Source organism: Peromyscus leucopus, chromosome 7 (assembly GCF_004664715.2).
Source record: "Peromyscus leucopus breed LL Stock chromosome 7, UCI_PerLeu_2.1, whole genome shotgun sequence".
Lineage (NCBI taxonomy): Eukaryota > Metazoa > Chordata > Mammalia > Rodentia > Cricetidae > Peromyscus > Peromyscus leucopus.
This window is the reverse complement of record NC_051069.1, coordinates 48904988-48925062: the sequence shown is the minus strand read 5'-3', so window position 1 is coordinate 48925062 and position 20075 is coordinate 48904988. Positions and strand designations below refer to the sequence as shown.

General features: G+C 42.4%; 1 protein-coding gene across 5 annotated transcripts in view; it reads left to right on the top strand.

Annotated features, from left to right (window-relative positions):
- The window catches only part of Bbs9 (Bardet-Biedl syndrome 9), a 436605-nt gene that overhangs the window by 326827 nt on the left and 89703 nt on the right, over nucleotides 1-20075 (top strand). The gene's annotated exons all lie outside the window — the stretch shown is intronic.

The following is a 20075-nucleotide window of genomic DNA, read 5'->3' as shown; positions in this document are numbered from 1 at the left end:
CTAGGTCCACCAGTCTAGTCTCAGGTTCCTGGTTACCCAAGCCGTGTTGGGTATGGGTTCTATCTCCTGGCATGCACCTTAAGTTAAATAAGATGTGGGTTGGTGCCTCCCACAAGCTTTGTGTAACCATTGCACTAGCACATCTTGCAGGCAGGGCACCACTGTCGATCACAGATGTTTGTGTTTTCATTTGGCCTCTGGGAGCATGCAGAGCACATTGCAGTACTTCAGTAGGTGTGAAGACCCTAGGTAGGCACCGGCTCGACTTCTCCATGTTCAGTGAGTTGTGTAGGTATTGTCTTCAGCAATCGGGCCTTGCTGTGAGTTTGTGAAGAGTGACCTGAAGCCTTGGCAACAACCTGGGTTGTTTGGGGTTCCCATGAGATCCATTTAGCCACCAACTTAATTAGATCTAACCCAGTCCTGGTATTGGAAGCTTCATTTGTTGATGAGTGATTTCCAGTTGGGGTTCTGTCCCCCATTATTTGGTGATTTCATTTAGATCACTAGCATGCATATGAAAGCTTCTGCTGGATTAGGTTTCTATTCTGCCCATCAAATGCTCCTTAATTTTAGCTCTCTCTCTCTCTCTCTCTCTCTCTCTCTCTCTCTCTCTCTCTCTCTCTCTCTCTCTCTCTCTCTCATCTATCTATCTCTCTGTATGTATTCCCTCCCTTGTACCCATCTTCTCTCTCCCACTCTACTTGATCTTCTTGTTCCAGCTCTGTCCCCCATCCATCCATAACTATCTATTCTATTTCCCTTTCCTAGGGAGATCTGTCTGTCCCCCACATAGTCCCTTACTCTATATCTAATCTCTGTGGTTCTACATATTGTAGCTTGGTTATAATTGACTTATGAAATGAATGTTATAATGACAGCCTTTGAAAAACCATTGGTCTAGTGTTTTATAGGAAATGTCATTGGTGGCCATTACTAGTAATGTTTTTCTTAGGGAAGTTTAATTAAATCAAGAGACGAGTCACTGGTAGAAAACTAGTCTCCCCTGTTTTCTTTTTGGGTTTTGAAATAGGATCTCACTGTGTAGGTGAGGTTGGCCTGGAACTCACTGTATTCCAGCCTGACCTTGAGCTCTCTGATCTTCCTGATGCAGACTCTCAAGTGCTGGAATAACATGTGGTCTACCACATTGGTTTTTTGTTTTATTTCATTTTTTTAAATGAATTGATGCTTCTTGTTACAGAATCAACTCTGACTTTTCTCCAATAAGCAGAAGGTAAACTTGGATAGTTAGTTAACTCTTCAGAGTCCTATTGATGACCAGAACCTTATATTCTCGAGTCAGGCAGTGGCTCAGAGAAACAATTTAGGAACCCTGAGCATTCACTGCTGGGCTTATGTTCTCAGGCTCCTGCCGATTGGATTCCTGACACGTGTACCGACCTGTACAATTGAATAACTCTGCATTTTGATTGGCTGTGGTTTTCTATAATCATCTCTGCCTGTTGCAAAGAGTAGTTTCCTTGATGAAGGGTTTTCTCATCAGGTCTCAATGCTCTGAAGATTGTGGGAGACTGTTGTTAAAATTGTTCCTGGGGGAATTCAAGTGGTGGCAGCAGAGGAAGCTAGAGACCTGACTGCAGAGCTATCTTCTGGGGTTCAGGGGAGTCTGACCTTTCTCACGATGATGTCACTCTCCGCCCCCCCACAACCAGCTTTACACCTGCACGATTAAACCAATGCCTGGCATGCCTTTTACTTCCAACTCTCCATCCAAGTTTTGGGAATTAATATCAATAATTGAAAAAATAGCCATGCGAGTTAGCTATTCACAACGATAAACAGTAGCATTAGCTTGGCTGTTCTGAAATGGATTCAGAATTCTTATAAATGGACACCATCAGGATTTTAATTCAACCGGCCTCTTTGGTTAAGTTAGGTAAAAAGTAAATGTTTGAAAAACTAACTTAAGCTGCGTGTCTCTCTTAGGAGTTCTAACGTACGTGTGGCCTACTTAAGCTATGTAAAGAGAATAAAAGAAATGATTTTTAAAGGAGCATTTCATCTTCTAGTCTAATCCAAGTTTGGACGTTTTCAGAAAAGATCCTGTTTTTATCTGTACCATTTACTTGTTTGTGTTTGTAGTTTTTTTTTTTTTTCTTTGCTGAGATAAAATGAAATCTATCTAATTCCTTGTTCTTGCCCTTTGTTTTTCTGCCTATTTTTGTTTTGTGTGTTAATGGAGAAACTTCACACCTATTCAAATTCAAAATTGAAACTATCTTTGAGACCCTTTGAAAATGATTTTTTGTTGGTAGGTCTGAGGCTGTCCACATCACCCTGTCTGTTGGTGTTCAGCTCATGTTTAGGCAGTCATGTTGGCGAGGCTTTATGGGTACAGCTTCTGACATTTGGAGGAGACACAGTCTCAAAGCAAACTCGCTGATCCTCTGGTGTTCACAGTCTTTCTGCCTCCTGTTCCACAGTGATCCCCGACCCTTAGGAGTGAGAGTTGTAGATATGTCGGTTGGGACTGGGCACCACAACTCTGCATTTTGATTGGCTGTGGTTTCTATAGTCATCTCTGCCTGTTGCAAAGAGCAGTTTCCTTTATGAGGGGTGAGGATTATACTTATCTATGAGTATTAGGACAAATATTAAGGATGTAGTTAGGGATTATGCTGGCTTACTACAATGTGAATTATATGTTCTTCCTCAATATTCATGGCTTCACCACTCCTGGGTAGTTGGCTAGGTTTCCAGAACCAGGCATGAGTTCCCTCTTATTGATTAGGTCTTAAGTCCAGTTATAGAGCTGTTGATTACCACCAACATATGCACGCCACTGTTACACCCTTAGAGCTACAGGCAACTTAGAAATACTGAGAGCAGGAGAAATAGTCTTCCCTAGGGAGGAGCACACTAATTGGTTATGTGATAACATTATAGGGACTGAGCAGGTTCCATTTATGTATACATACATACATATATACATACATAAATGTAACAACAATTAACAAACAAAAAAGAAGCCATAATTTTGAAAGAACACGGAGGTGTACATGGGAGGGTTTTCAGAGATAAAATGGAAGGGTAAAAATCATGTAATTATAATCCTCCAAAATAGAAATAATTAAAAATATTAACTTAAAAATACTTCTGGGGACTGGAGAGATGGCTCAGCAGTTAAGAGTACTTGTTACTTCTCCAGAGAATACAATTTTGGATCCTAGCACCCACTTTGTGCAGCTCATAACCACCTGTAACTTCTGTTCCAGGGATCTGGTGCCCTCTACTTTCTATAGGCACATGCATGCACACATACACATGCACCACAATAAATAAATAAATAAATAAATAAATAAATAAGTAAGTAAAATATTATAAAATCAAATTCTAGTCTATATTAGAAAATTACATAGATATCTACCCTCTTAGGGCCAAATGGCAAGGGCCTGAATTTAGTTTTTCATCTGTTAGGAGGTTAGTTTCTTTTAATGTTTGATGTGCCTTATCACTGCAGGGGTTACAGACTCAAATGACTGTAAGGCCACCAGGCAGCACAGGAGCAGATGAATGACAAGAAGAGCAATGCGTAGGACACAGGGACTTTCTGAAACGAAGCAATTGTACACCCCAGTGTGGGTTTATTTATTTTTAATTGTTGATTGATTCTGTGTGGGTTTCACATCATGCATCCTGATCCCATTCATCTTCCCATCCCACCCTTACAATGCGCTCCCTCCCAATAAAATAAAATAAAATTCAAAAGAAAAAAAATCTCATCATGGAAGCTGCAGTGTGACACAGTGAGTCACACAGTAAACCCTTTAGTCCACACATCTTTACTTGCAAGTGTTCATTGCAGTGAGTTATTGGTCTGGTTCAAGGCCTCTGGTTTCTGCTACACTATGGATACTGGGCCCTCACTGGTAGTCCTCTTGGATATTCTGCTGTTGTCCTGTGTCATGAAGATTCTGCTGTTGTCCTGTGTCATGAAGATCCTGCAGCTTTGGACCTGCAGGACCAGCCCCTTCATGTGCTCCAGCAGATCATAGCAGGTGTAGATGTTGGCCTAGGCCTACTCATATCTCTGTTCTGGGCCCAGTTGGAACCTGAGTTGATCATCCCACCAGCTCTCCCTCATCCTCAGCACCAGGGTAAGCTCTCCAGCATTACCTCCTCCCACCCCCCCCACCCCCCACCCCCCGCTAGTTCACCCAAAGGAGCAGGCAGCAAGGAGTAGGCAGCTCTCTGGAGTGCTGCAGCTGCTGAGGGGCAGGGCCAGCTCTCCCACCTCTCCCACCTGCCAGTGTGGGTTTATTTAAAGGGAGACATGCAAAGGATTCTGGATTCTTCAACCCCATGCAATCTGTTGCTGAGGAGAGTTCATTTATAGAGTTTTGTCACCTTAACCTGGTAAAAATAATAATAATAATATAGATGCCTCCCTCCCCAGTGTCTGTCTGTCTGTCTGTATCTGAGAATGCAGCATGGTATTATGGGAAGGACTTCTGCTTTGTGGGTTTTGGGCAATCTTTATTTGAATCTTGGCCTTGACATATGGTTTTGACCAAGTTGGCTAATCTCTGTGAATCTTATTTTTTTCATTATTCACAAATAATAATTTTCTAGAGGGGTTGTTAAAAGATTCAGCTATAATCTCTATTGAATTCTCAAATCTATGTCTAGCACATGGTAGACATAGTAAGTAGCTGTGTTATTAATATAGTACATTAATTTTCTTATGTAATTCTCAGCAGGCAGCTTGTTTGGCAGAGACTCCGCACTGCATACTCTCTTTGCTTATTTAATCAGCGTGCAACTCTTTTTTTTAAATTGTTTTCACATCCTGAGCACAGTTTCCCCTCCCTCCTCTCTGCCCAGTCCTCCCCTCTACCCCCTCTACCCCTCCTCTTCCATTTCTCTTCAGAAAAGGGCAGGCCTCCCATGGATATCAACCAGCCACGATGTATCAAGTTGTAGTGAGACTAGGCACCTCCTCTCCTACTAAGGCTGGACAAGGCAACCTGCTAGGAGGAAAGGGTCCCAAAAGCAGGCAACAGAGTCAGAGAGAGCCCCTGCTCCCATCGTCAGGAGTCCCACAAGAAGACCAAGCTACACAACTGTAACATATATGTGGAGAGCCCAGGTCAGTCCACACAGGCTGCCTGGTTGTTGGTTCAGTCTCTGTGAGCCTCTAGGAGCCCAGGTTAGTTGATTTTGTGTTTTCTGATGGTACCCTTGACCCCTCTTGCTCCTACAATCTTTTTTCCCCCTCTTCCTCAGGATTCCCTGAACTCCACTTAATGTTTGGCTGTGGGTCTCGGCATCAGTTTCCATCAGTTGCTGGGTGACGCCTTTCTGATGACAGTTGGGCTGGGCACCAATCTATGAGTATAGCAGAATAGCCTTAGGAATCATTTCATTGACTTTTTTTTGTTTTTATTGCTAGTTCTGTTTGGTTCTATCCTAGGTCTCTGGGTTTTGCCACCTCTGGGTCCTGGCCTCCAGTCAGTGTCAGAGGTAGGCTCCCTCTCAAGGTGTGGGTCTCAAACTAGACCAGTTACTGGTTGGCCATTCCTACAATTTCTGCTCCACTTTTACCCCAGCACATTTTGTAGGCGGACAAATTGTTGGTCGAAGGTTTTATAGCTGGATTGGTGTTTCAATCCCTCCACTGGAAGTTTTGCCTGGTTACAGGAGATGACCAGTTCAGGCTCCATATACCTCATTGCTAGGAGTCTTAGCTAGGGTCATCCTCATAGATTCCTAGGAGTTTCCATTGCACTGGGTTTCTAGCTCTTCCCAGAGCTACCTCCAATTCCAGTTGTCTTTCCTAGTACTCTCTCCCTCCATCCTCTCCCAAACTGATTCCTCCTGTTTCTGTCCCTACCCTCTTATCCATACCCCTCCCCTCATCCACTATGTCTATTCTATTTCCTCTTCACAATGAGATTCATGTGCCCCCCCCCCACCTTGAGCCCTCCTCTCTGGTCTGTGGATTGTAGCATGGTTGTCTTTTACTTTACAGCTAATATCCACTTCTAAGTGAGTACATACCATGCTTGTCTTTCTGGGTCTGGGCTACCTTACTCTCTCACGATGATCTTTTCTAGTTCAATCCATTTGCCAGAAAATTTCATGATAACACCATTTTTAACAGCTGAGTAATACTCGATTGTGTAAATGTACCACATTTTCTTTATCCATTCTTCAGTTGAGGAGCATCTAGTTTCTTCCAGGTTCCGACTATTATGAATAAAGCTGCTGTGAACATAGTTGAGCAACTGTTCTTGTGGTATGGTAGAGCATCCTTTGGGCATATGCCCAGGATTGGTATAGCTGGGTCTTGAGGTAGATCGATTCCCATTTTTCTGAGAAACTGTCATAATGATTTCCAATGTGCCTGTACGAGTTTCCATTTCCACCAGCAGTGGAGGAATGTTCCACTTGTTCTACATCCTCACCCAAAGGAGCTGTCACTTGTGTTTTTTTATCCTAGCCATTCTGACAGGCGTAGGATGGAATCTTCATCATTTTGATTTGCATTTCCCTGATGGCTAAGGATGTTGAACAGTTCTTTCAGTGCTTCTCAGCCATTTGAGATTCTGCTGTTGAGAATTCTGTTTAGATCTTTACCCCATTAATCTGGATAAGGGTTTGCCTGTCTTGTTGATTTTCTCAAAGAATCAACTCTTTCTTTCATTGATTCCTTGTATTGTTCTCTTCGTTTCTATTTTATTGATTTCAGCCTTCAGTTTGATTATTGCCTGTCTTCTTCTACTCTTTAGTGTGTTTGCTTCTTTTTGTTCCAGAGCTTTCGTGTGTGCTGTTAAATCACTTGTATGAGATCTCGCCAGATTCTTCATGAAGGCACTTAGTGCTATGAACTTTCCTTTTAGCACTGCTTTCATAGTGTCCTATAAATTTGGGTATATGTGCATTCGTTTTCATTGGGTTCTAGGAAGTCTTTAATTCTTTCTTATTTTATTCCTTGACTCAGTGGTAATTCAGTAGAGACTTACTCAGTTTTCATGATTTTGTAGACTTTCTGTAGTTAATGATATTGTTGAACTCCAACTTTAATCCATGGTGATCTGATAAGATACAGGGGGTTATTTCAGTTTTATTGTGTCTGTTGAGACTTGCTTTGTGACTGAGTATATGGTTAATTTCGGAGAAGGTTCCATGAGATGCTAGGAAGAAGGTATATTCTTTTGTGTTTGGGTGAAATGTTTTGTAGGTATCTGTTAGGTCCATTTGGTTTATAACATCTGCTAGCTCCAGTATTTCTGTTTAGTTTCTGTCTGGATGACCTGTCCATTGGTGAGAGTAGGATGTTGAAGTCTCCCACTATTTTGTGTGGGGTTTGAAGTGTGATTTAAGCTTTAGTAATGTTTCCTTTACATATGTGGGTGCCCTTACATTTGGGACATAGTGTTTAGGATTGAGATTTCATCTTGGTGAATTTTTCCTTTGATAAGTATGAAATGCCCTTCTCCATCTCTTTTGATTAATTTAGGTTTAAAGTATATTTTGTTAGATATAGGATAACTACACCAGCTTGCTTCATATGTTTGGAAAATCTTGTTCCAACCCTTTACTCTTTGATGTTGAGGTGTGTTTCCTGTATGCAGCAGAAGAATGGATCCTGTTTTTGTATCTATCCTGTTAGCCTGTGTCTTTTTACTGGTGAATTGAGTTAATTTATATTGAGAGATATTGATGACCAATTATTGTTAATTACTTTTTATTTTGTTGGTGGTGGTAATGGTGGTAGTGTGTGTGTGTGTGTGTGTGTGTGTGTGTGTGTGTGTGTGTTTCCCTTCTTTGGATTTTGCTGGTGTGAGATTATCTATTACCTGTATTTTTCTGAGTGTAGTTAATGTCCTTGGGTTGGAGTTTTCCTTTTAGTACATTTTGTAGTGCTAGATTTCTGACTAGATATTGTTTAAATTTGACTTTGTCATGAAATATCTTGTTTTATATGTCAATCTATGGTGATTGACAATTTTGCTGGGTATAGTAGTCTGGGCTGGCATCCATGGTCTCTTCTAGTCTGCAAGACAATCTTTCCGGGCCCTTGTAGATTTTAGAGTCTCCACTGAGAAGTTGGGTGTGATTCTAATGGGTCTGCCTTTATATATTACTTGGCCTTTTTCCCTTGCAACTTTTAATATTCTCATTCTGTTCTGTATGTTTAGTGTTTTGATTATTATGTAATGCAGGGACTTTCTTTGCTGATCCAATCTATTTTGTGCTCTGTAAGCTTCTTGTACCTTTATGGGCATGTCCTTCTTTAGGTTAGGAAATTTTTCTTCTATGATTTTGTTAAATATATTTTCTGGGTTTTTGAACTGGGATTCTTCTCCTTCTATTCCAATTATTCTTAGGTTTGAGCTTTTCATAGTGTCCCAGATTTCCTGTATGTTTTGTGTTAGGAGTTTTTTAGATTCAACAGTTTCTTTGACTGATGAATCTATTTCTTTTATCATATCTTTAGTACCTGAGATTCTCTCTTCATCTCTTGTATTCTGTTGGTGATGCTTGCATCTTTAGGTCCTGCTTGCTTATCTAGAGTTTCCATTTCCAGAATTCCCTCAGTTTGTGTTTTCTCTAGTGTTTCTATTTCAATTTTCATGCATGGAATAGTTTCCCTCACCTATTTGTTTGTTCTTGGCTTTCTTGGAGTTCTTTAAGAGATTTATTGATTTCCTCCAGTTTCTTGGTTTCCTTTTCTTCAGTTTCTTTAAGGGAGTTTTTCATTTCCTTTTTAATGACTTGTATCATCTTCATAAAGCTGGCTTTATGGTCATTTTCTTGTGCTTCTTCTGCATTGGAATATTTAGATCTTGTTGTTACAGAGTAACTGGGCTCTGGTGGTGCTGTTTTGCCCTGGCTGTTATTTTCACACTGGCAGTTAGGCATCTAGGTTTGGGATGATCAGGTCTAGGCCCTGATTTCTGAGTTTGTCTTTGTTGGGCAGGTGTTTTGTTCCTTGGATTCTACTTCCTCTTTGGGCTTCTAGTCTTTGTGGCCTAGATTTCTGGTGGCTGGCGTGACATCTGAACTAGTAGGAAGTCTCTGTCCAAGCTGGGAGCTGGTTAGCTTGGTGGTTAGCTTGGCCTTTGTTAAGCTGGAGGTATCTGTTCTTCTGACTGGTATGGGCTGCACTTGCTCTTTGATTGGTGTGGCCTGCACCTGAGCAAGTGAGACCTCCCAGAGTTGAGGGAGGGCTGGCCTTGGGAAGGATGATGGGGTGGGAAGACTTGAGGGCTGGAATAGGTCTTTGGGAACAGAATCCAGGAAGTGTGACAGTTGAGCTGGCAAGCAGGTTACTCACCTGTTCTTCTCATTGGTGTGGCCTACACCTGAGCCAAAGGAGTCTGCTGAGGTGGGGGCAGGGCCTAGCACCTGGGCAGGTGAGGTCTCTGGGAGTTGGGGGAGTAGGGCTGACTTTGGGAAGGATGATGAGGTAAGACGGCAAGGTCTATGGGATGGACCTTAGGGAACAGAATCTGGGGAGTAGGGCAGTGCAGCTGGCAGGCAGATCACTCACCTGTTCTTCCCAGTGTGCAACTCTGAAATTATTTGTGTAAGTAATGCTTGCATCATAATAAGTATCGTGCATCTTCCTTAAAGGCAATTCCTAGGATTATTTAAACATGAGACGTGAACCCCCTCCCACAGGTGGATTACTGAATTCATGTTTCCTGATCATGCAAAGGAGATTATGGGTATATTTGTTAGTGGACTAGACCCCGTCTAGTATCCATTATTATAATGATAACATTTGTAATATCATCAAACAGAATTTATTTCTGATAGTCATTTTGCAATTCATGGTCTCTGTGCTGACTGAGATGCCAGGTGCCTGAATGTCTGTGTTCATGGTCTTCTGCTCTGACATCTAGGCTTTGCTTCTGATAGAAATCACGGACTCTAGACCAGTGGATCCTGACTTTCTGAGAAGAACATTGACCATTGGCAACACCTGGAAATATTTTTGGCTGTTATAGCTAATGGGAGGAGCCCTTGTGTGTAGGGCTCAAGACATTATGTACTTTCTGGAGTTGCTGAGACGGCCCCACCACAAAAGAACTCCTGGCCCCTAACCTGCCATGCAGTGGTAACAGTAAAGACTTGGAAGCATTTACCATTCAATGATAATGCTGTGCATGTAGAAGGTGTAGATGTTGATCCTGATTATTTGCAAACTATAATCAATCTAATAAATCACGTAGCCTACAAGAGTTTTCCAAAAATGGCAGGCCTTGATCTTGTTCACCTGAAAGGCAAGCTTGCACTGAGCAGACAGTGTGGTCATCTTTGTGGATGCTCTCACTCAGCTGAGTCATCAGAAGTTGTCATTTTATTTTAGTACATCATCTGCTCAAGAAAATCTTGCCATGTGCCCGAGACTGCGGATGGGACAGCCAGTCATAGGACAGTCGCTGGCCTGGAAGCATTTACATAGAGCAGAAACTAAGCTCGTCTGCAGCAAGGCCTCTTCCAATCTAGTGTTCCCACGGGCTGTGACTGTAGAAACACTCGGCTTTACCCCAGTTCAGGCCACATGAACCCAGGCAACTCCACTCATCGCCTTGTGTGTTATTTTCATGTGGTTGTAAGCATGCACTACCATATAGTAAGGGTTTAATGTCTTTCATCTCAGAAAGCAAAATCATAGAAAGCACAAGTGTGTAAAAGAACCAGACCCTCTCTACAGACTCTTGTTATGTGGCTCAGGATGACTAGGACCTCCTGATCTTCCCACCCCAGCCTCCCTGTTGCTGTGATTCCAGCCTACACACCATTGCCTAGTTTGAAAACACTGGATATCCTAAACAACAGATTTTGTTTGTTTTCTTGTTTACCTGTGCATGTGTGTATGCATGTGTGTGTGTGTGTGTGTGTGTGTGTGTGTGTGTGTGTGTGTGTATGTACACGTGTGTAAATGCTACTTCATTTCAGGAATTTAGGAAATGATCAGTATTGTCACCCTCACTGTGGGGTCTCCAGGTTCTCTTTTTTTGCCAGCATAAGTGGATCACTAACATACTCCAATTGATCACATTTAGAACACTGTCTTAACTGACGTGTTAACAGAACACTGACGGTCTTAGGTAAGGGAATGCTCAGGGGACACCCAGCCAGCTAGCTCCCCAACTCACCATTGTTCCCCTTCGTGGAGTATGGTACTCCATGCTGTGTGGGCGGCTTCTAGTCACAGCCATGTCTGTCTAGAAGGCTGTTGCCTGAAACATTCTAAAGTTAGAAACTATTCAGACCCCATCAATGTTGTTTTTGGAGAGAGATAACTGTGGCATTCTCCAGGGCTTGTAAAATGAGCTCTGACATTGCCAACCATAGATTCCTGCTTTACTAGCAATCTGTTCAGTGACAGACCATGGCCAGAAAACATTCATTTGTTTCTTTTAAAAGTCTGATTCCATTAATTATTATTTTTTAAATTTGGGTTTCACTTGGCTAGAGGTAGACCATTTTATAGAAAGAGGTAAAACTCTGGTCAGCTGTGGGGGGCAGAGAGGTGGGGAGGTAAAAGTCATAATCAGGCCTGAGATCAGTTGTATTTTTAGTTTTCTATGAGATGGAATTGGAGTGAGTTTCCTTTCAGCTGATGAAGTTACATGTCTATTTAGTGAATAAGCTTTGCAGAAATAGAGTTTTTCTCTATGTCACTTGTAAATTATTTATTGTCTGTCTCATTTAACATCGTTATGTATCAATGGTTTACATTTGAAATGCCCCAGCCAACGTCTTTGTCTCTACATTGCTTACGTTTTATATTCTTCTGGGCAGAGCATTTAAAAGGGGGGGAAAGTGGGAGGTGTTTCTTAAGTATAATGAAGTTTCTCAGGAATAATTTGTTTTCTAAAACAAGTTTTATGTGAATTCTCAAGGCATTTGGCAAGTGTAGATTAGCGTCAGGGAAAATTCTTATCCTGGCAAGAGCCGCCATGATTTTGAGGGTCACAACAGCCACGCCTTGCTGTTCCTGACTGTTAGGTTGTTTCCTTATCTTTTTATAAATATGGAATGTGTGAGTCAAGCTTTTAATGAGACATATCCATTGATTTCTGCTATTATTAGATACCCAAAATGCTTATGGTGAAAAATGTACCCTAATACCAGGTGTGGTTTAGAAATTTAAGCTCCCTGTGAGAGGAGATCCCCAGAAGCCTCTCTGCTAGAGATGATGCAGAACGAAATCCATCCCTATCCTCTATATGAAAACTTACAGAGTGCTAAAATGGCTAAGATTATATTCCTGCCCAGTGTGGTGGTGAGTGCCTATAGTCCCTGCATTTGAGAGGCAGAGGCAGGCAGATTTCTGAGTTCAATGCTAGTCTGGTCTGCATGGCGAGTTCCCACAATGGCAGAACAGGGTGTTGAATTCCCTGGAGATGGTTGTGAGCCATCTTATGGAGGTACTAAGAACTGAACTCTGGTCCTCTGCAAGAACATCAAGGGTCTTAACATCTGAGCCATCTCTCCAGCTCCTGTCTTTGTGTTTTAATAGAAGTGTAACAAAGTAAAATGAGGGACCAACTATGTCTGACTTTCATAGCTTTTGGTAGTATATTTGATGCAGTGTCTCGACATTTCCCTTTGAAACTTGATTAAATTTAGCAGCAAAGTGAAGACCGTCCTGTTGAGTGATCACAAGGGGTGGGGGTGGGAGAAAGAGTGGTGGGCAGGTGTCCCTTCACGTGGGGACAGGGTAGTTGGTAGTGTAGTGTGTTCTAAGTATCGGCAGAGTCCTCCTTTTTCAGTATCGTTCGTTATTCGTCTAATAGAAATAATTTACCTGTTACACTTAAACACTATGAGGGGTGTTAAAAAAATAGCAGCAGGAGCCACATAAACTAGAGATGAATGGAAGGATGTGGACTAGTTTTTATTGAGTAGTATTTTGTAGGTGACAAAACTCAGTCTGAGAGAAATAAAGGTTGTCCTGCCAGTGAGTGGCCCTGCTAGTATTCACACATAAGCCTTATTGACTCCAAAGCCACATGATGATTCTGCCATTTTGAATGTCATTGAGCATTCAACCCAATTTGGTATTAGCCATCCATGTATGAAAACATTACTCCTGTTACTTTTCCCATTGTTGTGGCCACATGGCTGACAAGAACCAACTTGTTCTGTCTCCTGGTTTAAAGAAAACAGTCTGTCATTGGGGAGGGAAAACAGGATAGGCACGGTGGCAGTTGCGTGGCAGCAGCTTGCTCATAACTGGATGGCCTAGAAAACAGGGAGATGAATGCTGGTCCTCAGCTCCCTCGCTGCTTTTTTTTTTTTCTCTTTTAAACTATTGAATCCTCAGCACATGCCACAGTGTCACCCAGATCAGGGTGAGCCTCTCTCTACAGCTAATTGCCTGTGCCATCCCCTCATAGATTCAGCTCGAGGTGTCCTTGGTGATTCTGGATCCAGTCAACTGGACAGTAGAGCTGAACTATCACAGCTGCTCAAGTGAAGATGGTTTCTCATTTATCATTCATGAAGCATGCTTTCAAAGTATTCTTTTCTATTTCATTTAATTTTAGATCTTTATTGGTATCTAATTACACAGGTAGAGCGCCTCTGCTTAAAGCATACCATTAACAGTTTTTGTTGTATTCACAGGGATGTACCATCATTACCACAGTTTAATTTTAGAGTAACTCGCCCTCCCTAGACAAAGCCCCATCCTCCTTGGCTGTCCTTTCCCACCCACTGCAATCTGCATTCATGGATGTGACTGTTCTGAACATAGTCTTTGGGGAAAGCTGCTTTTGGTTAGCACATTTTTTAGAGCATTCATGTTTAATATGTATGCATACCTCTTTCTTTTCATGGAATAATATTTCGTTACATGGATACCAGGTTCTGTTTATCCATTAATCAAGTTGTGGTCAGTTCTTCCTCCTTTTTGGCTACTGTAAATAAGGCTGCTACCATATCCATGCTACACTTTGGATCTTGAGTATTCACGGGTGTGTTAAATGCCAGTTCCCTGACATGGTGCCATTGGGAAGTAGTAGAACCCCCGAGAAGTGATGCTTTATAAGGGGTCTTCAACTCATTAGGGATGCACCCTTGAAGGGGATAATGGTACCCTAGTTCTTCCTCGTCCTTTTTCTCCCTTGCTGAGGTGAATGGTTTTATATGGCTAAGTACTTCTGCACTCATATGTTACCACAAGCTCGGAGTATTAGGACCAAGTAGCATGTCCTAGACAACCTTCCAAAATTGTAGGCCCAAACAAACCTTTCTTCTTTATAAGTTCATTTTCTTGGGTAATTGTTATACTAACAGGAATCTCATTAACACATTTCATGATCAAATTTTTGAGTTCGCATATATTTTCTTTGCTTTTGTTTCTATCTTTAGAAGTGGAATTGCTTGGTAGGTCATGTGGTAATGTTGTTTATCTGTTTGAGGAACTGCCAGAGTGTTTCCCAAAGTGATTATATCATATTACATTCCTGCCAGCCATGAAAGAGGGTTCCAAATTCTCCATATCCTTGTCAGTCATTGTTAATGCTTCTGTCTCTCTCACTTAAGTCTCATAATGCTACATATATGTCTTAGTTAGGCTTTTGCTGCTCTGCAGAGACACCGTAACTGGGGCAACTCTTATAAGGAAACATTTAATTGAGGGGGTTCACTTATAGTTGCTGAGGTTCAGTCCGTTTTCACCGTGGCAGGGAGTGTGGCGACATGCAGGCAGATGACATACTAGAGAGGTAGCTGAGAGTCCTATATTTTGCAGGTAACAGGAAGTTGACTGAGAGACTGGGCGGTATCCTGAGCATAGGGAAGCCCAAAGACCACCCCTACAGTGACACATTTCCTCCAACAAGGTCATACCCACTCCAACAAAGCCACATTTTCTAATAGTGCCACTCCCTGTGAGATTATGGGGGCTGATTACATTCAAACTCCCATACTATGGAATAGCCACAGGAAAACATTATCACTGCTATTTATTTATTTATTTATTTATTTATTTATTTATTTATTTAGGGTCTTATACTGTAGTTCAGGCTAATTTTGGGAACTCACTGAAATCCTCTTGCCTCAGCTTCCCAGGTGCTAAGATTACAGACATAAGGCATCATGCTGGGTTCTTTGTGTTACTTCATAGTTTAGAAATGCCAAGTCTACGAACATTAAACAAGAAGGCTCACATGTGTGAAAACAGAAGGGGATATGTGGTATGGGCAGCTCAAAAGAGTAAATCACCTAAAACAAATTTAAAGCCTTTTAATCAGTTGGATGTTTAGAGATCGTGTTTCCCACATTTTAAAGATAATGCAACTGAAGCCCAGAAAAGGGAAGCAAATTTATGCTTAAAAGCACTGTCAGTGGGGGAAGGCCTGTCTGCTTGGTTCCCAGGCCCCTTGTGTTCCAGCATGGCTTTCTCCATCCTTTCCTAGGAGCCATGGGGAGCTCCATTGTCTTAACTTATACATCCATGTTGGTCTAGTACTAGAACAGATCTGCCCCAATCCCTGTTGGGTATTGGAAGTTCAGCAAAGCCAAGAGCTGCCGCAAGGGTACCAGACAGAATTAGCTTTACATATTGCTTATGCAGAAGCCAGTGTGACCTTTTTGGCACATTTTTGGTAACAAACCTGGGACACCAAACCCACAGAGTTGCAGAACTCACGGTTTGCAAGTTTACTAACAGTGACAGTCAGCAGCACAGGCTGGGTTTTTCGGTGACATCTCTAGCTTGAATGTGAAATCTGGCTGTGCTGTTCACCATTGAGTTCTTAAGACGCAGCCAATACTAGCCTCTACCTCATAGGGTTGTTTTGGGAATTGAATGGGCTAATCCCTGTAAAGAATCCAGCCTGTGTTTGGTTCCTAGAAAGGCCTCAGTAAAATATTGATAATTATTACAGACATTGGCTTGTTTAGACTATTGAGGTTTTTAGAAAGATAGATGAATCATCCTTAAAAAAAAAAAAAAAAAAAAGAGTAGCTTCACTAAAGAAGGTGGCCTGGAAATTATTCCTTAGTTTAGCTTTCATATTTCTGAGCTACACAAAATACAACAGCCTTCCTATTGTTCAGATAAAAAGACAGTATGTTAACGTCACATTCTTATGCATTGTGAACTTGGTGACTGTGTGTAATGCCAACCTACTTTGGGGAGAGAGCAGCCATTTCCAGTTACTCTCATGTGGAAAGCCCCAAAGGTGGTAAAGTATAAACAAAGTACACATATCTGTGACAGGTATGGTGTCTAAGCAGCACTTACTCTACATTATCAATAGGAGGACCCACTGCTGATTTTATGGGGTCACCTATGGACATTTGTACTTCTATGCAAACACAGGGCACTCACTGGGAAGGCAGAAAACACAGCTGGAATCCTGGCACTTCTTTACCCTTGCTCATTGCCTTGGCCGGTGTGCACAGATAGCGCTTAGCCTTCGTCTCTTCATCATTAAATTGGAGACGGGATGGGGTGGGGACTGTCAGTAATTTCTATCTCAGAGGGCCGGCCATCAAGAGCACTGAGTGATGGATGCTCACAGCTGAGCACAGGGCCTGGCTCACAGTCGGTCTCAGCAGTTCACGTCTAAGCAGCAACACAGTAGGATTCTGCGTGCCACACATGAGATTTGGAGGCAGATTGGACTAGCTTAGGTGGAGAAATTGGACATGTCCGTGTTCACATAGCATGATTCATGTCTACTCCGGTGTTGCTGCTGCTGCTTTCCTGTAACCAATTTTAGAGCCTGTCTTGGCAGCTGGAAGTATTTGGGATTAATTTCACACTCGCTTTATGAGTTGAGTGTTTTCCTGCAGCTCCCTGGGCCTCTGCCTCGTTACTTTGGCATCAACTGATATGGCCATTGGACAGAGATGTCCTTTGGGGGTCTCCATTTTATTTGGAAACCATCAATTTGAAAAAGCCAAACAAAGGCCCTCAGCACATTGTGCTTGAGCCCGTCAGCATTTATTGTTTCCTGTAGCCCCTCTTTGTGATCCGTTGTACACCAAGGAGCACGCAACTTGCTCGGACAGCGATGCGCCCTGAAAAGAGGGGTCACTCGCCCCCCCAGTGATAAGCCCTAGAAGCTGGTTTCTTCAGTTCTTAGTTCCAGGTGATCTGGGAGAGCTCTTGGGCCTTGGTCATTCAGATCTGAATCTCGATGGGTCTAGTTTTTCCAGCTCTTTTTAATATGCTAATTCTGCTTAATTCATTTGGCTCTCATGAAGAACAAAGTAAACTTGGCTGTTACATGCAAAACTAAATCGAGAACATGGAGATCTGTTTAGTATTTCATGCTGGCCAGTAGGTCAGGATGATTTTCCTTGGGGGTAATTTACATAAGGAATTGTTTATCCCATTTCTCTCCAATTTCTGTGATCATTTGGGGATAACGGCCTCTTTCCACAATGGCACAGAAATATAGCCAGCGAGACTGAAACTTTGAGAGACAGTGCTTCTCTCAGATTGATGTATTTTGGGCCTTGTTCTGGAAAGATCCTGTGGCTTGGGCCGCTGTCTCACTAAAGTCCTTCTTGCACTCCAGCTGTGTTTAGCAAGTTGGGTGGGTCCACAAGCTGACATGTTGCTACACTTAGTGAGAATTTTCCCTTGGTAGTTGGGAACATGCATAGAAGCTTCACGGTGTCCCAATGAGTGAGTGGCCCCAAGCACCCGTTATTCCCGACGGTGCTCTATTGACTGACAGGGACACACAGAATACTCAGTGCCTGTGGAGCTAAGTGCTGCTCTCCCCCTGAACCCCCCCATGAACAACCTCTTCGTTTTCATCCTGTGCCTCCTCAAGCACTCTCCACTCTTTTGCTTTGTTGTAATTGTGTCCTCTTTTAAAGGCCCCTCCCCACTACCTCTGTGTTGGGAGGCCTCCATTCTGAGCTGTGTGCAGGAAAATGATTAGCGTTCTCTCTGGTGCAGAGGGCAGAGGGAGCTGGCTCTAACACTCTAGGAGTTTTCTGTTATAGAAAACTCTAGTAGCAGATTTCATGCTGTTGATGTCTCCAAGCACAGAGTTGGAAGAGTGGGCAGCAGCCTACTTCTGCAAAGTGTTAACCAAAGACAGATAATAAGCAAAGATAACCACAAGGCCTACAGAACAGCGGGAAATAATGAGTTTTGAGTATTTATTGCCTTTGTTTCTTTATAATTTAATTTCAAGTTCTATAATTTTTAGTAATGGCCATATGAAATAAGTGACTTGCAAATTTCCTGAAAATTGAACCATTGGTTCTTTCTCTTGACCTGGGAGGGGCTCACTGAGCCATCCCCAGGGTGCCCCTCCCCCCTAGGCTCCTCCCTGAAGCCGGCCAAGCCCAGCTGTTTTTAGAAGAGCCATCTCGGAACCTAACAAAGTGCTCACATTCTCAAGCAGACTGGGCAGAGACAGACCCCAGTGCTTGAGTTCTGGGCTTTTATTTACTAGGTAGTGATATAGTCAGATTGGCTACTTAATTTGAAGATCCCGGTACAAAATGAAAATGATGGGCCCTGCTTAGGCAGGCAGACAGAAAGGGGTGTTAAAACAGCTGCTAAAATAGAAAATCTTTTCCTTTCTTCAGTGGTCTGATTTCCACAGGTTTTGATCCAAATTTTGTTTTCTATTTTGTATCTTTCAAGTAAAGAAAAATCTAAAACTTTAAGTTTCTGTCAGGTTTACTAGCAATTTTTATATGGTCAATGCCAATTTTAAATGCAACTCTAAAGGCATTTCACTCGTGTACTTGGATGCATCTACCTCCTCTGCTCATGTGCACACTCTATTTTCTTGATGACTTCAGGGACCTTTCTAAGCATGCACAGCCTCAATCTTCTCATTTGTCCAAGAGAAAGATGTCAAGTAGGTACCAGTGACTGATGACACTGATCACACACGACACAGAGCAGAATCCATGGCATACCATTTCTGCTCACTTAACTGAAGGTTTATCCTTAACAGTCATGGCAGCGATGTAGTTTTCTTTTGGGGTCTATAGGACGTTCCTGACACGGTCACTATTTGCCTCCCTCACTTTATTTTTCTTCTCTAGTATGAAATCTTTGAAGGTAGAGATTAGATCTGTCACTAGTGTGCCCCTTTAGTACATTCTGCAAATTCCTGCACATACCTGGTACTCAGGAGATGTTCATAACCTTGATCTTTCTATGAGTTCAATTTTTGACTGTAAGCAATCTGTCAGTATCATTGCTCACAATGATGCTCAATTGTTAACACTCACAGCTAGACAGAGAGTGAGCTTAGACTTGAACAGGAGCTGGTTGTGATCCAGGTGAGATTACATATGATTTCAGGTGTTACGGTTTAAGCAAAGTAGCCTCTCCCATCTCTTCTAGAAGACTTTTTGAACTAATGGGAAAGGGATGAGTTCCAACTCCACTTGAGTAAAAGAGGCCCCAGGGATATTAACTCTGGTCCATCATCATCAGTCCCTTGCTAGCTTCTTTTACACTTTCTTTTCTGCACAATTAGAACATTATTATAGTAATGCTTCTTCCCACTAATTGGTTCTGTATGTATGCTTTCTTTTAAACAATTATGAGGTCCCATGGGCTATAAGCTCTCTAAAGTCTACTTCTTTAGAATGCCAGAGGAAAGCACAGTCCTAGGCACACAGTAAGCAGTGCATTTTATGTGGTGCTGGCCTTGGTTCAGACCCCATGGCTCCCTGGAGAGCTGACTGAACTGTAATTGGCTTCTGTAACTCCTTTAAGATGTTGGTCACATGGCAAAGAATCCTGGTGTGCACAGCATGCTCAGGCAAAGATCTTTGGTTGTGCTGTCTTTCCATAGCTCACATCTCGTTTCCAGTGTCTCCTAGACACTCTGATGACTGTCCCTGTGGAGCCCCTCGGCCCACATGGAATTTGAGAGACCACACAGCTGTAGACTCTCCTTGTTTGAATGATGATGTTTTAACAAGCCCTTTGGGCCAGTGTCAATAAGCCATGAAATATCACCAAATGGCTCGTCTGCACCAGACTTCTGAATCTCATCCGAGTCCTCAAGCTGGCGGGGACTTTGAGAAGGAGTTTATTGCTCTTCCTGTTCTGGGGACTATAGACGCTGTGAATCTCTGGG